Genomic DNA, 17,396 nt, shown 5'->3' with positions numbered 1-17,396 from the left:
CAGATGCCACCCCTGACAGTGATGTCCGCTCCAGCACTGGCCCCCATGCTTGGCAGGGTGCTTTCCGCACCTGTGTCACCAGAGCCGAGATGTCCCTGTTGGGGTGCAGGGCCCAGCGCCCAGATCAATCAAGGGGCTGTCAGGACCACGCAGCTGCCCCACCTCTGCCCCAGGCTCAGCCTGCTGGGCCTCAAAGTGGGGGAAGGAGGAGGGTTGCCCAGGTGTGGGAGGCGGTGGGAGCAGGAGTGATGGCCTGCGGACCTGGGTTTGAGTCCGGCTTCCCGCCCACAGCTGTGCGGCCTCCGTCACATCCCCTCACGGGCTCTGTGTCCCAGCCGTGAGAATGGGAGTGACAGTCACTGTCATCCTGTGAGGATGGGGCCTTTGGGGTTCGCCCACCCTGGGGGCCGTGCAGCAGTCTGCGAGGCTGGCCTTCCTCCGGGCCCAGCCCGCTGGGCCAGGCCAGGAGCGCCAGGCAGCTCGGTGGCTCGTCAGGCGGCGGCGGTGTCCCGGGGCTGGGTTGATTAGTTCAGGTTGACAGTCGCGCTCCGCGGCGCTGCCGGGAGGGGAGCCCGTGATTACCCTAATGAAGCTTGAACGCAGTTTGTCATCCAAACAGCTGGTTCGGAGCTGCCAGCTGCCCTGCTTAGCCGCACAGCCGCGCACCCAGCCTCGCGCACCCGAACCTGAGCGCCCGCCACCAGGCCCCCAGGGCGGGAGGCGGTGGTGCTGGGGAGTGGGAGGGGCCACCCGGGGGCGGGGGACTTGGCAGAGCCCCCGGACCCTCACGGGGCAGCCCCCTGACTCCAGACCTCAGTTTCCCCATCTGTAAAGAGGGTGTTGGGACTTTGTGGCTTCATGTCTCAGCTTTCAGGCTGAGGTGTCACCTCCTCTGGGAATCCTTTTCAGACACTGAGGACCGGGTCAGAAGCCTCCACAAGCACCTGCAGCCCTCAGGGCAGGCCCCGTCACCCCCGATGGCCTTGTGTTGTCACTGAAGGTCTGGATGGTTGTTATTGTATCTCATTCATTCATTCAGCGAATATTTATGACAATACGCAGCAGTGGGCAAACCAGCCACCATCCTGCCTTCGTGGAGTTGGCATTCTGGTGGGAGAGACTCATAGGACCTTGGCCTCATTTAGGGAGCCAGGGAGGGCTTCCTGGAGGAGGTGGCAACTGAGCCCATCTCAACCAATGGGGAGAGAGACACAGGGAAGTGTTTCAGGCAGGAGGAACAGCATGTGCAAAGGCTCTGAGGTAGGCAGTAGGAGGGAGTGTGGTGTTGGGGGGGAATGTGTCATCTGGTAGCACACTGAAGGTGTCCGTGCTTCCCAGGGCAGGGAGTAATTTCATGCCCTGTGCAGGGCATGTTCACTGTGTGATCTTTCATTTAACCTTGCTGATAGCCCTGAAGGAAGGGTCATTGTTCCATGCTGCAGTGGGGAAACTGAGGCCCACAGCATGGGAGGGTGGTGCCTTGCAGGCGTCTGTAGCCTCAGGTCTACCTGGTGGCCCCCTGAGGGGCCCTGGACCAGGGGCTGTCGGCTCAGCCTGGGGTAGAGTCCACAGGGGCACCCAGACGAGGAGGGGGCTCAGCTGGGACCTGGCATCTCGTCCAGGGCTTAAGCGCTTGCACAGCAGAGGAGGGCCGGGGAGGGGCCAGCAGGCAGCTCGGGGCCTCCACTGGGCGGTGGGTGGGTCTCGGTCACTCTGGGCCAGGCCCTGTGTTTGAACCTAGTAGCTCCAGAGGCCACACTCCCCCCACCGCCCCCTGAGCCATTTCCAACCAATTTGATGCCACCCTTTTCCGAGGGCTTGGCCTGGCTTAGAGATGGGGCGGGCAGGGGAATGGAGGGGACTCCAGAGGGCGGATGTGGGAGGGCACTGGCTGCTTCACAGTTTTCTCTGCCCCCGTCTGAAGCCAGGCCCCGTCTCCAGCCTCCTGCATCCCCTCAGTGCCTCCTGGGTGGCTTGCCAGGTGTGTCTGCTCTTGTCCTGTTCCCACCACCCCTGTTGTCTCAACACTCCCTCCTCCCTGTACTGTCCGTGGCTCCCTGCTCCCCCAGCACAGAGCCCACCTTCCGCTTCTGGCCCAGCATTCACAGCCTCTCAGCCTCATCCCCATTCCTCTCTCCCCACTTTGTGCTCGCTCGCCTTACTCTGCTCCGAATAACCACGGCCTCTTCCTCCTGGCGAGGGACGTGTGGGGCCCTGGGTCCTGCGTGGCCATCTGTCCTGTGGCCACTCAAAGCAGGTGTGTCCAGGCTGGGTGCCTGACTTGACAGGCGCTGCCCCTGCTGCCCGGGCAGACGCGAGCAGCCCTGGGCGGCCTGAGAGCCTGGAGGAAGGACAGCTTTATGGCCTCGCTGCTGCCGGAGGGATCCCGCCACCCTGCTCCCTCCTCCGCACTGCTGCCTGGTGTGACTGCTGCTCTTGTCGCCTGCCTGGGGAGGCGGTGGCTCTGGAAGGACTGGCTTCTCAGATTCACCCCAGCGGGTCTCTGCCCTGGTGCAGAGAGGGGCGGGGGAGCTGAAGCTGCCAGAGCCGAGATGTGGAGTGAGCTGGGCCGGGGTTGGGGGAGGCTGGTGGGATGCAGGTGATGACAGAGCGGGCCCATGAATGGTGGGCAGGGAGGCATGGGCTGGACCTCTGCCTTGGCGAGGGCTGGCGACAGAGCCCAGCCTCGGCTCCTGTGCTTCCTCCAGCCTGGCATGGCCATCCCTGGCTGAGGCCTGCATCAGGAGCCTCCTCTGGGGCCTGGAACGTGTCCCAGCAAATGAATTCAGCGAGAGTGAACAATGATGCTCCCAAAGGTGTGTTGAGTCCGTGCCATGTGCTGGGCCCAGGTTAAGCATTTCACATATATCATCCCCTTGACTCCACCCACAGCCCCGTTAGGTAGTGTGGTCCCACTCCCCATTTTACAGATGAGGAAACTGAGGCCCAGAGAGGTTAAGTGACTTGCCCAGAGTCACACAGCAAGGGAGTGAGTGAGTTGAGGTTTGCTCCTGGGCAGTCTGAAGCCAAGGACTGGGCTTGTAACCAAGAGGTTGGGGATAGGAAAGAAGGCTGGAGGTGACCAGCCCAGGTTCAAGGTGGGTTGTGGACTGGGAACCGTGCTTGAGAACGGGCCTGAGCCCTGTGGGTTGTGCTGGGGTCTTGGGGCTGAGACCCTCGGTGAGGGCTGGACCTCAGGGCCATCAGGCAGCTGGATCCTGAGGGCACCCATCCTGTGCTGCCTCGGGAAGCCCTCCAGGACACCCCTCAGGAGGCCAGCTCCAGGCCACCTGCCTTCCCAGGGCACCCTGGTTGTTTCCTGGGCTCTGCAGGGGGCGTGTCCAGCCTGGCTGGAGGGAACACGTGGGCAGAGCAGCCCAGGACGTGCAGAGGGAGCAGCTCATAGCCTCTCTGTGGCCCGGCCTGGGAGGGTGGCGGACAGGATGCTTAGGTTCACCTAAGAGAAGATGGGGCCTGACTCAACAACAGTGACGGCTCAGTGGACGCCCACAGATGTAAAAGTAACATTGCAGCCGAGACAAGGGCTGCGAAGACTGAGGGAGATCATGGAGGCTTCCTGGAGGAGGAGGCCCAGTGCCATGATGGGAGGAATAGGTAGGACTAAAAAGGGCAGAGGCAGGGGACAGTGTGCCAGGCTGAGGGAAAGCCTGTGCAAAGGCCCTGTGGAGGGCGGCACGTGTGGTCAGAGCAAGAAGATCTGAAGGGCGGGAGTGTGGGGCCTGATGGGGCAGGACCTCCAGGAGTTGGTTTAAGCTGGGGAGTAGTCAGTGAGGTGTCACACGTGTACTTTTGGATTCTGTGAATCTGGGGTGTCCTTGTAGCCTGCGGCCTGGAAGTCTCAGGGCTCACGGCCCAGCTCCACCCCTTCTTCTGTGTGTCCTCTTGGGTAAGGAAAGTGCCGTCTCTGAGCCTCTGTTTCCTGTCTGTAAAATGGGCTCACTCCCCCCATCAAAGCCTGGAGGTGGGGGCTCAGTGTGGGAATGTGTGTGAAATGCCTTTGGGGAGGGGCCCCCGAGGGTCCCACTCAGGAAATTAGGAGCCCTCCCTCCCCCCGTTTCCCAGGCGCCCGCTCACCCCTGTAGGTTCCTGGGAAGGCCTGTGCCCGCCCCTTTGGGTCTGGTTAGCAGGTTGGGGAGCCCCGAGGTCACGCCCTCCCTCAGGCAGGGTCTTCTGAGGGCCGTGGCAGGCGCCCATCTCTCCCTCCTGTTGCTTCAACACAAGGCCTCTCCTCCTCGGAGACCCTGTCAGGAGGGGCTGCATCCAGCTGTGTTCTCAGGCACTGTGTCCAGGGCTTCCCCGTGGCCCCAGTGTAGCAGTGCTGACCTCGGAGACAGACGTGGGGCCAACCCCGGCTCGGCTCTGTGACCGCTCTGTGCCTCTGCCGTCCCTTCCAAGTAGGGAGAGTACCGCCTGCCTCCTGCGGCTGTCATGACGGTTAGTCCCTTGGGGACGTGCCTGGCATACAGTAGTCATTTAATACGTATTAATTCCTTTCTCCTCCTGATCTGATGCCGTGGGGATTCATTTCAGGCTGCGGAGAAAGATCTGCACGTTCCTCACCAGAAAAAGACGCTCGGGAAGTGCTCCCTAAGGGACTGAGCAGCCACTAGCAGTGCAGGGTGGGCTGTGCCCAGAGCTCCAGTTCTTGGCTCACCTGGCTGTGTGACCTGGGCAGGTCACGGGCCCTCTCTTGGCTCCTCTGTAGAAGGTGAGCAAGGCTGACACAGCCTGGTAAAGCCACCTCAGGGAGTGAATGTGGCAGCTCTCTGCTAACTTAAAAGCTCGATCCAGACCACAGATGAGGAAACTGAGGCCCAGAGGGGTGCAGGACTGGCCTGGGGCAGCCCAGCTGGGGATGCTGCCCAGCTCCATGAGGCTCTGAGTCTAGTGCTCCTCCCCCGGACTGTGCTGGGTGTGCTCTCAGTGCTGTCCCCGTCCTCGCGCAGAGCCTGGCGTTGGCCCGCTGGGCCCCAGCACACGCCTGGCTTAGGGTCTTTGATGCGCATCACAGGGTCTGCCACAGGATGACCTCTGGCGAGGGTGTCGTGTTTCACGTCTGCTGGGAGTTTCCCCGCTCAGCCTCAGGCCAGCCGGGACAGGAGAGGACACTGTCACAGGTGGCTCCCGTGGAGACAGGCTCCAGGGTGCCCGTGTGGGAGGTGTATCGGGGAGCGCTCCCGGAGCAGCAGCGTGAGGGCGGAGGGTGAGGCTGGGCTGTGGCGCCGTCGCAGCAGAGGCCCCCGGACCCCTTGGGCATGGAGCTGGCGTGGTCCTGCAGAGCCGTCCCAGATCGAGGCCGTCGTGCCCTGTGTTGACTGGCCGCTGGGTACAGCTGTCCCCAGGGAGAGGGTGTCCCCAGGGGAGGCGGCTCCCTTCTGCTGAGGGTCACAGCGGTGTGAGCCCTCCGCAGCCAGCACCCTGGCAGCCGGGAAACCGCTCTTGGCCCTGAGGCAGTCTGGGTGGTGCTCCTCGACACGTGTCCTGGGGCGTCAACCGCCAGACGCCAGGTGGCTTCGTCTCCGCAAGGATGGCAGTGACGGCTGCCCTGCGAGGTAAGCTTCTGATGGTCCTTTTCATCCCGGGGGGCTGAGGCCCACCCTGGGCCACAGAGCGAGGCGGGGGCAGCGTTGGGGCTCAGCGCAGCCCCTGCTCCCGGCCCCTGCGCCCCTTGGGCTTTCAGACTGGCCTGTGTTCCCGCTGTCCCTTTCGTCCTTCTCTGTTCAGGCCCTTTCGGCTCCACCCCCGCTTCTCCTCGAAGCCCTAGTGTGTCAAGTTCTCTGTCCTTCTAGCTTCAGGGCCCTTGCCTCTGGTGAGGCCCCAGCTGGGGTCACTCCTGCCTGCCTTTGACCCTGGTCTGGACCTTGAGCTCCTTGAGGGTGAGGCTGGGGCCCCTCCTTGGTGTCCTGCCCGCCAGGACTCCTGGCACGAGGCCCAGGCCCGCGGTGTGGCACAAAGGCCAGCAGCAGAGTGGGGTTAGGTCTGCAGGCCCCCTGCTGGCATGACTTGCTGCGGGCTGGTGCCAGCCCTGCCTCTCGCTAATGCCCCTGCGGAGGACACCACGGTGGTTTGCTGGGCAGGAGATGGTGGTGGTGCTGGGACAGTCAGGGGCCTGGCCCCAGGGGTCCCACCTGGTAAGGTGAGAGGGGGAGGCTGAGGAGGGACCAGCAGGTGGGAGGGGACACCTTGAGGGCACTTTCCTGGAGGTTTTCCTTCCCAAAGCCGGCCCAGGAGTGGCTGCTGGGCTTCTGGGCTCCTGGGGGAGGAACATCCCCTTGCCTGGTCCTGTCCCTGGAACAGCGTAGGGAGCCCAGAGGTGGCTGCTGTCCCCGGCACCTTTCGGTGGCTCCGTTGAGTGTCCGTGTGCCCCGCGGGGAAAAGCAGAGCCCTGGTCCGGGAGGGCACGCTGAGAGTCCGGCACGCTGGGAGCAGGGCCCTGAACTGGGGCTGCCAGCGTGAGATCTGACTCATGTTTGCTTGACGTTCAGACGTTTGTCTGTTCGTTCATTCATTCAGCAGTTTCCTGAGCCCAGGGACAAGAGCACGGGACAAAGAGGGACCCGGCCAGGGACAAGGAGAGAACCCAGGCCGGGATTCTTCTGGCCTCACCTTGTCCACAGACGGGCTGGCGGCCTTGGGCCAGCCATTTCGCCTCTCCGCCCTTGGTGTCCTCACCTCCCCAGGTGGCCGGGAGATCGCACGAGACAGTGGCCGGGAAAGGACATTAGCAGACCACATGGTTCAGAACAAGTGGTGGAGATCGTTTCTCAAATCGTGGATTGTTTTCTGGTATCACTGCCTCTGTTCATCTCCCAGTTTTTGTTTTTCTCACCACCTTATCAGGCCTGGCGACGTTAATTGTTTACTTCTCACCATTGCTGGCTGATCTGTCGCCCCTCCTCCCAATTCTCGTGTCCCTCAGTCCCTGCCCCGCCCCATAATAACAACAGTAATGATAACACCAGCTCCCGCATTGCCTGCTCTGTGCTTTAATCTTCACAGCAGCCCCTGAAGTATGTACAGTTGTCACCCCCATTTTACAGATGGGGAAACTGAGGCTCAGAGCTGGATTCGGATCCGGGCCCCTGGCTCCAGGGTCTGTGCCCTGAACCACAACCACAGCGCCCACTACTTCATGACGTTTCCTGTTTCTGCCTCTGGCCATTTGCACTTGCGGGACCCCTGCCTGGAATGCTCTACCTTCACAGCCGGGCGTGGGTTGGCTCAGCCATCACCTCCTCAGAGAGGTCACCCCTGATGACCGAGGGTCTCACCCCGCCTCTCTCACTCCATTCTGTCCCTTCACCTGAACATACCGCTCCTCCCCTTGAGGCCAGAGGCTTGAGCGGGATGGCCTCTGAGGGCCTCCCAGCTCTGGCGTCCTCGGAGCCCCTCTTGTCTGGGCAGCCCCCGAGTGCTGGCCCCACCCTCTCCTGGCGCAAGATGGGCTGCCAGCCCAGCCTCCCCAAGGCTCTGGGACTAGGGTCCTGGAGCTCAGACGTCCTTGGTCGGGCTGTCCAGTGGGGGCTTCAGCCTCTGAACTAGAGGCCGAAGAAGACTGAGCTGCGTGAGTGATCCGGGCCTGGACTCCCAGAACGCACCTTCACTCTTTCATTTGCTCATTCATTCATTCGCTCAATCGCTCATTCATTTGCTCAGCACTGACGTGTTAGGAATCCTCCTGCTGGCCGCGTGCTCTGCTGGACCAATGCATCTCTAGTAAGGAGGGAACTTCCCTCCCAACCTCTGCCCGCCTCTCCTGGCCCACTGCAGGCCCTGTCTCTTCCACGGAAGTCCCTCCTTGTGTCCTCCCCAGGGAGACCCTGGACCCTTCCTGCTCATGTTTGATGTCATGATCAAGAAAAGGGCTTCTTGTCCCTCTGATGTCTTCCAGCCGATGCCCTCCTCCCTCCCTCCACGTGTGATGGCTGCTGGGACGCCCCGAGCCAGATTGCAGCCAGCCTCTAGAAGGACCTTAAGGTGTTTGCTGGGACTCCCTTCCCCTGTGTTTAGCTCCTGAGTGTCCACAGGTGCCTCTCATTGCCCAGCTTGGGGCCTGACACAGTGAGCTCTCGATAAGTCTGCTAAGTGAATGAATGAATGAATGAATGAACAAATGAATTCTTCCCTCCATTTCCCTTATTTAGGTGCCACTGCCTGTGTTTTGTGCTTCCTCAGATTCTTGTTGAATTGGAAGGGAAAGCAACAGTGGCAACAATCATAATCACTTGCCACGTGCCAGGTGGTGTTCTAAATGTTTCATATGTGAATTCATCTGATTGTCCCTGTCCTGCGGGGCGGCTATGAGCGCCCCCATTTCCATGAGGAAACAGGCACAGGGGAGCCGGCAACTTGCCAGGGTCCCAGGGCCCCTCTGGGGTGGGGTTGGGCTGTCCCCCAGCAGGACCCAGAGCCCGTTGTCTTGAGTCAGTAGTTACACACAAGACTGTTTTGCTGAAGAGGGAACAGGAGGCCCTGGGAGGCTGCCTCATGGGATGTGTCTCTGCAGATGGAGAGGGACAGGAGTGCCAGGCTGCGTGCAGGTCCTGAGCCCTTGGAGTGAGCTGGCCATAGAAGGCGGGGTGGGGGCTGTGGGTGCAGTTGGAGTGGGGGGAAACTGGGGGCCCCGCTCACAGGGCCGTGGGGTAGGGGTCTTCCTTCCAGCCCCTGCTGGGGTCTCCCTCGTATCCCCAAAAGGGTCGTGTCCAGTGAGCCATGTGGCCTGAATTGCATGTCCCTGGAGCCCGGTGCTCCCTCACGCCTGTGAGGACCGTCCGTCTGGGCCTCTGTCTGTCACTGGCAGGTCAGGGCGCGGCCGCCTGGGTCTGCCTCTGAACGAGATGGCCTTAAATCCATTGCCAGCCCTCGCTCCTCAATTGCTCGTGCGGTTTTTACAGTTGCTTGGGGAACTGTAAGTCTGCGTTGCCTGACTCCTGTGTATTTAAATTCTCAGCCATAATGTTATATTAACTCATTTTTTGCAGTTTCCTGGGAGGCCGTGTGTACATTACTGGGTGGTGGGGGAGTGGGAATGGCCGTGCACGTGGACAAACACAGCTGTGAGTATGCCCGGCTGTGGGGCTGGCCTGGGGTCCCCACTCCAGAGGGCCCTTGCGAGAGGTGTGTCCTCCAGCCAGGTGCTCACAGCGCCCAAGCCGCCCTGAAGTTATGGCTGCTGCCATGTGGCTGGGGAAGTCAGGATCCGGGCTAGGGGTGGCTCCAGAGCCCGGACGAGGCCTGCGGGTCACTCAGGTCACATGTTTGCTGTTCATGTGTATCCAAGTGTCGGTCCCCTCATCTGTTCCCAGACGCATGCAGAGCACCTATTGTGTGCCTAGTCTGGAGACACAGCAGGAACATGACTGCCAGTCCTGTCAATGGTGCCCAAGGTCAGCAGCTGCTAAGTGGCAAGGCTGGCGCCAGACTCGGGCCTTCTGGCCCCATCGTCCACATTCTCACTGCTGTGTTCCATGGCTCTCTGGGAAAAGACATTTCGAATGGGTGGAACAGTATGTGCAAAGACCCAGAGGCCAGAACATGGTAGGTGAGTTTAATGAGCAGCCGGGAGGCCAGTGTGGCTGGAGCAGAGTGAGCGGGGGTGAGAGTGGAAGAGGAAAGGGTAGAGAAGTTGAGGGGCCCGATCTCGAGGACCGTGATGAGGAGGTGGGGGCTCACTGTGCTCCCTCATCCTGTTCCTGAACCAGCAGTGGTGGGACAGAGGGAGGATGAGAAATGGGAGGGCAGAGCCATGGGGTGTGGCACGGTATGGCAGGATCTAGGGTCTTTTGGGGGCTGGATGAGGGAGAGGGGAACTCAGAGAGACGCAGGGCTGGGCGAGCCCGTGGGCTGGGGTTGGGGGGAGAGGTTTTCTGGGGAAGGCCTGGCCAGGATCCCAGTTGCTCAGTGCACCACGGCCCTGCCATGGGGATCCGAGAAGCGAGCCTTCTCAGCTGGCTTCCTTGTCTGTCCTCCATGGACCCCCATGGTTTGTCCACATCTCTGTGGGGTGTGAAGTGGGGCTCGGAGCTCAGCCCTGACACTTTATTTAGTTCTTTACTCCCTGCCTCAGTTTCTTCATCCAGAAAATAGGGGTCTGATACTCATGAGAATTAGAGATATTGGCTCTAAAGTTTTGTGCTGGTGGAAGGTTAAAACTCTACTCATTGACCGCTTGCTCTCTCATTTGATTCTCTGGGCTCAAATAGTGTCCCCATTGGATGGGGCGGGAACTACAGGTCAGAAAGGGAAATGACTTGTGCAGAGCCCCTCTGGTCCTAGTGCGGCCAGGCCCAGAAGGCTGTGCAGTATTGTTGGGGGGTGGGGGGGAGACCTGAAATTAGGCCCCTGCCTCCCCACCTACACACACAGTGAGGCCCCACGGCCTTCCATGGCTGCCCAGGCAGGAGCAGGGCTGGGGAAGCTTGAGCTTGGAGCACTGGCAGGTGGGCCAGCCCTCAGGTCACCCTGCCTGTGAGGCTTAAGGACAGGGCCAGAGGAACACCCATCCTGGCCTTCGTTCATGCTGTGGTTGCTGCTGGGAATGCTCTCTGCCCAGCCACGTCTTCACCTTTTAAGTCTCAGCTCAGCCAACACCTCCTCCAGGAAGCCGCCTCTGACTTGGCTCCCAACAATCACACATCACCTTGGTGCCCCCATAGCCTTGTGCTCAGGTGGCTGTCAGTGTGGACCTTGCCAGGTGCCATAATCTGTCTTCCCCCACCCAGCCAGGGGGCACACCCTGGGCTGGGGTGGCTGACGCCTCTCTGGACAGCTTCTGAGCAGCAGGCCCTGGTGACATCCTGCGCTGGACGTGCTGGGAGCAGTGCCAGAGAGATAGCGGTATCCTCTGCAGCCTGGGGTTCACAGAGCGAGGCTGGTCACCTGGGGCCCCATGGCTCGCCCGTGTCCTCCCTTACCCAAGGTCCCTGGTGAAGGCTTGGCCAGGCCGTGCTGGGGGTCACTGGGCAGAGGGCCGCATCCTGCCTCCCTCACCAGGCCTGTGCCCGCTCCCTGGAATCATCCCCAAATGCCAGCCTCTGTTCTTCCTCGTAATGAGGAAAGCTCTTCTCCCCGCCATCCCCCCTTCTTCCAAAATGGATTTACCGTTCCACTGCGCCGCGCTCCCCCTCCTCCTCCTCCCCTCTCCTCTCACAGGCCTCCGAGGGAAGTGGAGGGTGTTATTGTGTATTTTAGCCGATTGTTCCCCGTACGCCCCAGTCTCTTTGGGGTGGGGCTGGGGGGATGGGGGAGTAAGTAAATTATATATTGAACTCCTAACTGGAGCTGAGGCCTTGTGGTTTCCATGGCAACCAGGCTGGAAATAGCTCGGCGTGACATCAGCACGGTACAGGTATAGCCGGATCCAGCCGTTCCCCAAACAAGCTGGCAAGGGGAGCGAGGGATGTGCAGCTAATTAGCATATGCAAATCAGGCCCGGCGAGCTGGGCGGGGCCTGGGATGCCCCAACAGGGCCTGTGGCCATGGCCAGGGCCACTGGCAGGTAAGCGGGCCAGGGGTGGTGGCGGGGTCAGGGCCCAGGCCTCCCCTGGCACATGCCCCTATGCCGGGGCTGGTAGGGGCCTCCATTGTGAGACCTGGGCCGCCTGGGCCTGCCTGCCCTGTGGGGCTCTGGGAGCATGGCCAACAGGGCTGCCAGGGGATGTGCGGGCGCGCATGGCACAGAGCCGGGATGGTTTCCTGCCCGGGCTCGAGTGGGATCTGGCTCCTCTTGGCTGATGGGTGCCTTTGAAGCCAGCTACTTAATTGGGCCCTGCTGGCTGGCTGCCGTTTGTCCCTCCAGGTTTGTGAGGAAGGGTCACCCTGTGCCCACCACCTCGGCTCCCCGCCTTCACCTCCAGGCCTTGGGAAAGGCCCACAGACACCACCCCCCCAGCTGCTCCGCTGCTGTGTCCAGCATCCTCCTTGCCGCCAAGACCCAATGGGGAGGAAAGAGCAGAGCCCTTCGTTTGTGGCTTGACACTGCCCACTGGTCACTTGGCCTCTTTGAGCCTCGGGTTCCCCCTCAGTGAAATGGGGGTATTATTTCCCTGCCCACCTACCTCACAGGGTGGTGAGGGACTAATGAGGTGACGCTGGGGACGGCCCTGCGTGAGCTTGATGGACCAGATGCATCTGGAGGAGGAGGAGGTTTTCTGTCATCTCTGTTTAAATTGGAGCTCTGTCACCCAGCCCTGCCCTCCCCCCATCCCCCCCCCCCGAACATACACTCTGGTGAGACTTGAGAAGTTGCAGTAAATTTCTGGGCGAGGTGAAATACTGCCACCTTCATTGGGCTCTTGGCTGAACTGCTGGCGTTCGAGCTGGGCGTGCTCTGTGGCTAAATGAGACAGTTTATTCATTCCAGCAGCTGTTGAGGGTGTGCTGAGTGAGGGCAGGGGTGGGGGGTGGGGGGTGAGTCAGGGCCAAGCACGGGAAGCGCTCCGGCTGCTGGAGGAGGCAGGCAGGCAGTGCGGCCAGTGCCGCCTGGGGACTCGGGGTGTCTGGGAAGCTTGTTGAGGGCGTGGGGCCTTTGAGCGATGCCTTAAGGCCAAGTCAGAGTCCACTTGGCAAGGAAGGGCATTCTAGGGAGAAGGGCAGGTGGGCACAGAAGCTCAGAGGTGGGAAAGGACACCCAGCTTTTGGCATAAGGGTGACATTTATGACTGGAGTAAAGTGATAGAGATGACACCAGAAAGTTGCAGGTGCCAGCCCCAGAGGGCTGGAAGCCAAGGAGTTGGGACATGATCTAGGCAGCAGTGGGAGCCATTGATTGCACTTGAGCAGGGGAGTGATCTGATCAGATCCCAGTTTCAGAAAGAAAAAGTGGGCTGGAGAGGGCGAGGCGTGAGGTGGCTTAGGTGGAGCCTGGAGTAGTCATGGTGTGAACAACAGGCATGCCAGTTCCAGTCGCGCCAGGGAGCCCCTGTGACCAAGAGTTACTCTTTCCGTGAGCAAGGGATCAGGAAAGAGACTGTCTTTGGGCCTCGGTTTCCTCATTTGTCAAATAGGCAATTATAGTGCTAGGTTGTGGGATCTGTATTAGCGGAATAGACGTGAGCATTTGTTCTCCTAGGCCCCAGGATCAGTGGGGAGAAGTGGGGGGACAGAGCCTTGTGCTAAATATTCTGGGAGGAGGGCAGAGCAGATGGGCCGGGGTGCTGCTTTCCTGCTGGGCCTGGGGTTTCCCTGGTTGTGTTCTGGCCTTGGCACAGGTGTGGCTTTGTGTGTTTGTGGGGAGGAGATCCTGCCTGGGCTGCCCCTGGGGCTCCTGGGGGCCAGTGAGGAGGCTTCCCCGCTGAGGGGGTCCCTGTCCTCATCGCCTGTCCTTCAGCCTCTCCACAAACCTTATTCTTCAGAGAACCTGCTTCGTGCCAGTGTTGGACAGGGCCCCGGGCATCCGCGATGCTCACTGGCAGGGCTGGAGGTGCACATGTGAACCATGACCCCACCCAGGGCATCAGTGTGGGGGTGGGGTCAGCGCCAAGGGCTGCGGGAGCCCAGAGGAGGCCTGCACCCAGGCCTGGGGTCAAGGAGGCTTCCTGGAGGAGGGGGCTTTCGGGCTGAGTCTCGAGGGAAGAGTTGACTAGACAGGAAGAGATAGCATTCCAGGCAGAGGGCACAGCAGCACCAAAGGCACTGGGAGGGAGCGGGTGTGGTTTGCCTGGCCCAGGGCATGGCTGGGGGGGCCTCTGACCCCTCGCCCTTCCGGGCTCCTCTGCTCCTCCTGGCAGGTTAGTCTGTGGGTCCATTGGTTTGTCTTCATTGAGTGCCCACGGTGTGCCCACGCTGGGAGAGAGCCCTGGGACTGGGTGAAGGAGAGGCCCCGCGAGCCCAGAGGACTGAGTGAGGCCCCCTATTCATGTGCACTCTGACCTGTCACTCTTCTCTTAGAACCTGCCCCGGGCTCCTGGTACTCAGGATCCAGTCTGAGCCACTTGATGTGACCTCCTGTCTTCATCTTTGTTCATGCTGTTCCCTCTGCCTGGACACCCTTCCTCTCTCCTCTGCCTGGCTACCTCTGGCTCATCTGCCACTCTCTGATGCCGCCTCCTCTGGGAAGTCCTCCCTGACCAGCCCTGTCCCAGGCTGGTGGGTGTCTCTGATGTGCTCCCAGTCCCCGGACTTCCTGTAATCACCAACTCCTGTCCTGCCTCCATCACCAGCTTTAGCGTGACCCTTGAGAATGGGAGGGAGTCTCGCTCAGTGGCTAGTTAAGGACCTTGACCAGAAGTAGAGTCAGTGAATGTTTGTTGAGTGAATAAGTGAATGAGTGGATGTTATTCTCACCTCTGTCCAAGCCATTCCACCTGCCTGGGCTGCTGTCCCTTCCTCCATCCTTGGCTCCTGGCCTCGATGCCCCACCTGCAGGTGTCTGCCCCTCGGAGTCCTTCCTCTCTGAGCCTGTACTTGCCTCAGGCCACCTTTCACGAGGGGTCAGTAAACCCAGCTGCTCGTGAGCACCTTGAGGCCCCAGCCGGCTTCTCCCACTTTCCAGTGCCTCAGGCCCCTCTCCAAGGTGGTGGGTGATGCCTGATAGATGGAACCTTTCCAGCACCTTCCCTCTCAGGCAGGGCTGTGTCCTGGGGGAGTCTCTGCAGGTGCCCGCGGCCGCCTCTCTGCCCTCAGGTCTCCTCAGGCTGCTCCTTGATTCCGGGTGTTTCTAAGAAACTATATGGAAATGGCTTTGCATCTGTCGTCAAATCCCATTTCCTGCCGTCTTTAAAAAGAAGGGGCAGCCAATTTAACAACAAGGAAGTCCTGCTGTGGTCTGAGCTGAAGGCTTTGGGTCCGGAGGGCTGGGAGGTGGCTTCTGGCCCAGGTTGGGTGGTGGAGGGGGTCTCGTGCTGCTGTTTCCCCCATGCGGTCACTCCTGCCCTCACAGGGTAGGTGCGTGGATGGGTGGGCACCAGGCGGCCGGATTCCTGTGCCCTCCACCCTTCCTGTCCATTTGGTGGGTCCCTGCTCCAGACACTGGTCTGGGGTCCTCTGAAGCTTTCTAGAATTGTCGGTTATTTGCTCGTTCATTTGACAGACATTCTCTGGGTGGCTGTGCTGTGCCAGGCTCTGCGCCAGGCTTGGAGGTGCAGGAGCGAATTAAAGGGCTGCGGGCAGGAGCCCCCTCTCAGCTGCAGGATGCAGGGCGCACTGCTGCCCCACGGCCCCGCTGGGACTCGCCGCTCCCCGGGCCCTGGAGCAGCTGGGTCAGGTGCGCCCGCCTGCCTGCCGGCCCCGGGAGGTGTCGCTGCCTGGGATTCACGCTCCTCAGAGGGCCGCGTCGGCCTGGGGAAATCATCCTCTGACAGCAGCCATCAATTTTGCCCAGAGCCCATCGGCGCTCGCCAGCCCGGCCCCCGGTGGTGGCAGCTGGTCCCTGCCAGGCCCCTCTGTGTCCTGATGACAGAAACGATTCTCACGAGGTGCCTGCTACAGAGTGCACGTCCCAAGGAGACGGTTCCGGCTGGTTCCAGACATGCTCCACATCACCTCTCAGTTTGTCTTGAGGTCCTTGGGTGAGTGGGATGTCTCCTCCCCATCCTGGGGTGGCCATGCCGGGCGCTTGCTGGGACAGCCCCAGCAGGAGCTGGGAGCTCTCAGGAGTGGGCCATCCCTGCTGCCCTATGTCCGCCTTCTTGCAGGTGCTGTTCTAGACGCAAAGGAGGCAGCATTGAACGTACAGACAAAGCCCTGCCATTGCCCTGAGAGGGTGACGTTGTGGCTGAGAGGTAAAAGGGGAAGGAGCCTGCCATGCATAGATCCTGGGGAAGAGTGTTCCAGGCAGAAGGAACAGCCCATGCAAAGGTCCTGAGGTGAGACTAAGCCTGCTGTGTTCACAGAACAGCATTCTGTTCAGGCTGCAGTGGGCGTTATCAGGGTTAGAGCCAGGGTCCTCGCAGAGCCCTGGACGTCCAGAGCACGCACGATGTGTTCTGGTGGATGGTCAAGGAAACCCCTGGAGGAGGTGGTGGTGGGTAACCCCAGGGGGAGTAGGATTCTGCCTGGTGGAGTTAGACATGAGGAGCGCCTTCCAGGAGGCAGGCGCAGTGTGAATGAGGCCTAGAGAGGGGAGGAGAGAGCACGGCGGGCAGGCTCTGCTTACAGCTGTGGGGTCCTCCCCCAGTGGAGAGAGGACGCCTTGCTGGGCTGGGAGGTTCCAGGCCACCCACCAAGCTCACCTGTCGGCTGGCTCAGCAGATTGGGGTTGGAGTCCTGCCACGCACCAGGGAGTCCGCCGACGTCCTAGCAGCCACCTCCTAAGTGCTGGGCCCTGAAGATGCTCTGGACATGAGTCCATGACCCCACTCACACTGGGCGTCATCACCTGCACCCCGGTGGGGAAGCTGAGAGGGGTCGAGAGGCCAGTCCAGGGGACATGTCTCGAGGTGTTGCGAGCCAGGCAGAGCCCCTGAGCTGGGAGGGTTGCAAGAGCCTGGTGTCCTGGACATGGAACAATGAGCCACCCGAGCATCCAAGCCAGCGGCTCAGGAACCCAGCTGTCCTTCCTTGGGACCCGTACTCCTGAGTGGTGAGGACATGGGCCCTGAGGCCTGGGTGTTGGGGATGTGAGGTATGGGTGTGAGAAGGTTAGAGGCCAGGGCCCGGGCACCCCTCACCCTCACCTGCTGCACAGACACGAGGAAGGGGGAGGAGCTGCTCTGTTGGCCTCTGGCGTCTGCCGCCTCCCGGCTCTTCATGGTTTTCAGATGAGGAGCCCAAGGCTCAGAGTAGCAGCAGGAGGTGACCAGGGTGTCACAATGATGGGATGGCATGGGCTGGGGCAGCTGTGGGTCAGTCTGTCTCCACAGGACAGACCGCCCGCTGGGGAACGGGCAGTGAGGATGGTGGTGTCCGTGAACACGGGCTGTCGTCTTGGACTTTGGTCCTGACAATTGTCTGCTGGGGTCGGAACTGGATTCCAGAATTGAAGCTCCTACAACCCGTGGTACCTGTGCCCACCTTCCCAGCTCCCTTCATGGATTCTTCTAGGCCTGGGGCCCCACCTGGCCTGGCTTTATCAGAACCCCATTCATAAGGTCAAGTCCAGCCCGGGAACCCATCTCTTCTGTGCCGTGAGGATTCCATTCCTGGCAGAGGCAGGGGCCAGGCAGGGCCATGGCTGCTTGTGCTGTCCTGGTGCCTGGTGCCATGTAGGTGGCCTCCTGACCAGTGGGAAACGGTCAGTGGTAGAGTCCTTCTTGACTCTAATCCCCTCACTTGGTCATTCATTCTTTCATGATGGGCACTTCCTAGGAGATCCTGTGTTTTCTCTGTGGCTCCCATGCCTGGGGTAATGCCAGCAGTATAGTGCATAGCCTACAAATACTGCCCATCTCTGCAAGGTGATTTCAAAGTCTTCGGAAGGACTTTCTCCCACTCTTAAT

The 17,396-nt window shown here is 60.9% G+C and overlaps 1 protein-coding gene across 6 annotated transcripts in view; it reads left to right on the top strand.

The window, feature by feature from the left end:
* TCF20 (transcription factor 20) overlaps positions 1–17,396 on the top strand; it is a 184,688-nt gene that overhangs the window by 31,350 nt on the left and 135,942 nt on the right. The window contains exons 1-3 of one of the 6 annotated variants that reach the window (XM_070599619.1): positions 11,365–11,518; positions 15,341–15,527; positions 15,654–15,824. The exons of 4 other annotated variants lie outside the window; for them this stretch is intronic. The gene's annotated coding sequence lies outside the window, so the exon portion shown is untranslated. Of the gene's footprint in view, positions 1–11,364; positions 11,519–15,340; positions 15,528–15,653; positions 15,825–17,396 lie in introns of those variants that run through there. One more of the 6 variants, XM_070599618.1, reaches the window with a different exon arrangement.

Source organism: Equus przewalskii, chromosome 29, assembly GCF_037783145.1.
Source record: "Equus przewalskii isolate Varuska chromosome 29, EquPr2, whole genome shotgun sequence".
In the NCBI taxonomy this organism is placed as follows: Eukaryota; Metazoa; Chordata; class Mammalia; order Perissodactyla; family Equidae; genus Equus; species Equus przewalskii.
Note: the sequence above shows the minus strand (reverse complement) of the source record. Positions and strands in the feature narration are given on the sequence as shown.